The sequence below is a fragment of the Colletes latitarsis genome, unplaced genomic scaffold (assembly GCF_051014445.1).
Source record: "Colletes latitarsis isolate SP2378_abdomen unplaced genomic scaffold, iyColLati1 scaffold0002, whole genome shotgun sequence".
Taxonomy (NCBI): Eukaryota; Metazoa; Arthropoda; class Insecta; order Hymenoptera; family Colletidae; genus Colletes; species Colletes latitarsis.
The window spans coordinates 1,242,594-1,247,499 of record NW_027488365.1 but is presented as its reverse complement, the minus strand read 5'-3'; positions in this window follow the sequence as shown (position 1 = coordinate 1,247,499).

The following is a 4,906-nucleotide window of genomic DNA, read 5'->3' as shown; positions in this document are numbered from 1 at the left end:
CCAGACATAACCAGCGTTATCCTCTAAAATATTAATCGCAACTAGGTTTAATTGACTGTTTCGGTGTGGTACCGCAATACTACGTGATACAGACCAGAAAAATGCCAGGATCTGGCCAACAAGTATGCGAAAAATGCGAAAGTACGAGACAGATGAAGGCAAATCCCAGACCTAACCGAGACATAACCGGCGTTATCCTCCAAAATATTCATCGCAACCAGGTTTAATTGACTGTTTCGGTGTGGTACCGCATTACTACGTGATCTAAACCAGGAAAAGGCCAGGATCTGGCCAACAAGTGTGCGAGAAATGCGAAGGTACGAGCCAGATGAGTGCATATACCAGACCTAACCGAGACATAACCGGCGTTATCCTCTAAAATATTAATCGCAACCAGGTTTAATTGCCTGTTTCGGCGTGGTACCACATTACTACGTGGTCCAAGCCAGAAAAAGGCCAGGATCTGGCCCACAAGAATGCGAAAAATGCGAAGGTACGAGCCAGATGAGGACAAAACCCAGACCTAACCGAGATATAACCGGCGTTATCCTCTAAAATATTAATCGCATCCAGGTTTAATTGACTGTTTCTGTGTGGTACCGCATTACTACGTGATCCAAACCAGAAAAAGGCCAGGATCTTGTCAACAAGTATGCAAAAAATGCGAAAGTATGAGCCAGATGGTTGCAAGTACCGGAACTAACCCAAACATAACCAGCGTTATCCTCCAAAAAATTAATCGCAACCAGGTTTAATTGACTGTTCCTGTGTGATACCACATTACTGCGTGGTCCAAGCCAGAAAAAGGCCAGGATCTGGCCAACAAGTATGCGAAAAATACGAAAATTCGAGCCAGATGACGGCAAATCCAAGACCTAACCGTGACATAACCGTCGTTATCCTCTAAAATGTTAATCGCAACCAGGTTTAATTGACTGTTTCGGTGTGGTACCGCATTACTACGTGATCCAAACCAGAAAAAGGCCAGGATCTGGCCAACAAGTATGCGAGAAATGCGAAAGTACGTGCCAGATGAGGGCAAATCCCAGACCTAACCGAGACATAACCGGCGTTATCCTGTAAAATATTAATCAGAACCATGTTTGTTTGACTGTTTCGGTGTGGTACCACATTACTATGTGGTCCAAGCCAGAAAAAGACCAGGATCTGGCGAACAAGTATGCGAGAAATGCGAAAGTACGTGCCAGATGAGGGCAAATCCCAGACCTAACCGAGACATAACCGGCGTTATCCTGTAAAGTATTAATCGGAACCAGGTTTATTTGACTGTTTCAGTGTGGTACCACATTACTACGTGATCCAAACCAGAAGAAGTCCAGGATCTGGCCAACAAGTATGCGAGAAATGCGAAAGTACTAGCCGGATGAGGGGAAATCCCAGACCTAACCGATACATAACCAGCGTTATCCTCTAAAATATTAATCGCAACCAGGTTTAATTGACTGCCTCGGTGTGGTACCGCATTACTACGTGATCCAAACCAGAAAAAGCCCGGGATCTCGCCAACAAGTAGGCGAAAAATCCCAAGGTACGAGCCAGATGAGGGCAAATCCCAGACCTAACCGAGACATAACCGGCGTTATCCTCCAAAATATTCATCGCAACCAGGTTTAATTGACTGCTTCGGTGTGGAACCACGTTACGACGGGAACCAAGCCACAAAAAACCCAAGATCTGGCCAACGAGTACGCGAAAATTGCGAAAGTATGATCCAGATGATTGCAAATACCGGAACTAACCCAAACATAACCAGCGTTATCCTCTAAAATATTAATCGCAAATAGGTTTAATTGACTGTTTCGGTGTGGTACCGCAATACTACGTGATACAGACCAGAAAAATGCCAGGATCTGGCCAACAAGTATGCGAAAAATGCGAAAGTACGAGACAGATCCCCGGGACGGACAGCGGCGGGATGGAGTGGCCCCGTCCCGCCGCTATGAGGCAGTGTGTCTACTGGGGGGACCGATTGTCCCCCCCGGGGGATGGACGCGAAAGCGCGGGCACGGGGAGGATACCGGAAGAATGCTTCGAGCGATTCCCGGTATCCTCCCAAAGCGTGCCGAAGGGTCACCGTGGGGTTTTTAGTGGGTAGGTCCCGCGCCTGTCGTTGTACGGGCGCGGGGAATCCCACACACCCCTCCCACCTCTCCCCAAGGAGGTGGGAGGGAGTCTTTCGAAGATTTTCCCCACGACAAAAAAAAAAAAAAAAAAAAAAAAAAAGTACGTGACACATGAGAGCAAACCCCAGACCTAACCTAGAAATAACCGGCGTTATCCTCTAAAATATTAATCGCAACCAGGTTTAGTTAACTGTTTGAGTATGGTCCCACATTACGACTAGGTCCAAGCCAGAAAAAGGCCAGGATCTGGCCAACAAGTATGCGAAAAATGCGAAAGTACGAGCCAGATGAGGGCAAATCCCAGACCTAACCGAGACATAACCGGCGTTATCCTCTAAATTATTAATCGCAACCAGCTTCTAATGTCTGTTTCGGTGAGGTACCACATCGCTACGTGGTCCAAGCCAGGAAAAGGCTAGGATCTGCCCAATAAGTATGCGAGAAATGCGAAAGTACGTGCCAGATGAGTGCAAATTCCAGACCTAACCGGGACATAACCGGCGTTATCCAATAAAATATTAATCGCAACCAGGTTTAATTGACTGTTTCAGTCTGGTGCCAAATTACTACGTGGTCCAAGCCAGAAAAAAACCCAAGATCTGGCCAACAAGTACGCGAAAATTGCGAAAGTACGAGACAGATGAAGGCAAATCCCAGACCTAACCGAGATATAACCGGCGTTATCCTCTAAAATATTAATCGCATCCAGGTTTAATTGACTGTTTCTGTGTGGTACCGCATTACTACGTGATCCAAACCAGAAAAAGGCCAGGATCTGGTCAACAAGTATGCAAAAAATGCGAAAGTATGAGCCAGATGGTTGCAAGTACCGGAACTAACCCATACATAACCAGCGTCATCCTCCAAAAAATTAATCGCAACCAGGTTTAATTGACTGTTTCAGTGTGATACCACATTACTGCGTGGTCCAAGCCAGAAAAAGGCCAGGATCTGGCCAACAAGTATGCGAAAAATACGAAAATTCGAGCCAGATGATTGCAAATCCCAGACCTAACCGAGGCATAACCGGCGTTATCCTCTAAAATATTAATCGCAACCAGGTTTAATTGCCTGTTTCGGCGTGGTACCACATTACTACGTGGTCCGTGCCAGAAATAGGCCAGGATCTGGCCCACAAGAATGCGAGAAATGCGAAGGTACGAGCCAGATGAGGACAAAACCCAGACCTAACCGAGATATAACCGGCGTTATCCTCTAAAATATTAATCGCATCCAGGTTTAATTGACTGTTTCTGTATGGTACCGCATTACTACGTGATCGAAACCAGAAAAAGGCCAGGATCTGGTCAACAAGTATGCAAAAAATGCGAAAGTATGAGCCAGATGGTTGCAAGTACCGGAACTAACCCATACATAACCAGCGTTATCCTCCAAAAAATTAATCGCAACCAGGTTTAATTGACTGTTTCGGTGTGGAACCACATTACTACGTGATCTAAACCAGAAAAAGCCCACGATATGGCCAACAAGTATGCGAAAAATGCGAAAGTACGAGCCAGATGAGGGCAAATCCCAGACCTAAGCCAGACATAACCGGCGTTATCCTCTAAAATATTAATCGCAACCAGGTTTAATTGACTGTTTCAGTGTGGTACCACATCACAACGTGGTCCAAGCCAGAAAAGGACCAGGATCTGGCGAACAAGTATGCGAGAAATGCGAAAGTACGTGCCAGATGAGGGCAAATCCCAGACCTAACCGAGACATAACCGGCGTTATTCTGTAAAATATTAATCAGAACCATGTTTATTTGACTGTTTCAGTGTGGCACCACATTACTACGTGGTCCAAACCAGAAAATGCCCAGGATCTTGCCAGCAAATAGGCGGAAAATGCGAAGGTACGTGCCAGATGAGGGAAAATCTCAGACCTAACCGAGACATAGCCGGCGTTATCCTGTAAAGTATTAATCGGAACCAGGTTTATTTGACTGTTTCAGTGTGGTACCACATTATTACGTTGTCTAAGCATGAAAAAGCCCAGGATCTTGCCAACAACTAGGCGAAAAATGCGAAGGTACGAGCCAGATGATTGCAAATACCAGAACTAAACCAGACATAACCAGCGTTATCCTCTAAAATACTAATCGGAACCAGCTTTTATTGACTGTTTCAGTGTGGTACCACATTACTACGTGATCCAAACCAGAAGTAGTCCAGGATCTGGCCAACAAGTATGCGAGAAATGCGAAAGTACTAGCCGGATGAGGGGAAATCCCAGACCTAACCGAGACATAACCAGCGTTATCCTCTAAAATATTAATCGCAACCAGGTTTAATTGACTGCTTCGATGTGGTACCGCATTACTACGTGATCCAAACCAGAAAAAGCCCAGGATCTCGCCAACAAGTAGGCGAAAAATCCCAAGGTACGAGCCAGATGAGGGCAAATCCCAGACCTAACCGAGACATAACCGGCGTTATCCTCCAAAATATTCATCGCAACCAGGTTTAATTGACTGCTTCGGTGTGGAACCACGTTACGACGGGAAACAAGACACAAAAAACCCAAGATCTGGCCAACGAGTACGCGAAAATTGCGAAAGTATGATCCAGATGATTGCAAATACCAGAACTAAACCAGACATAACCAGCGTTATCCTCTAAAATACTAATCGGAACCAGCTTTTATTGACTGTTTCAGTGTGGTACCACATTACTACGTGATCCAAACCAGAAGAAGTCCAGGATCTGGCCAACAAGTAGGCGAGAAATGCGAAAGTACTAGCCGGATGAGGGGAA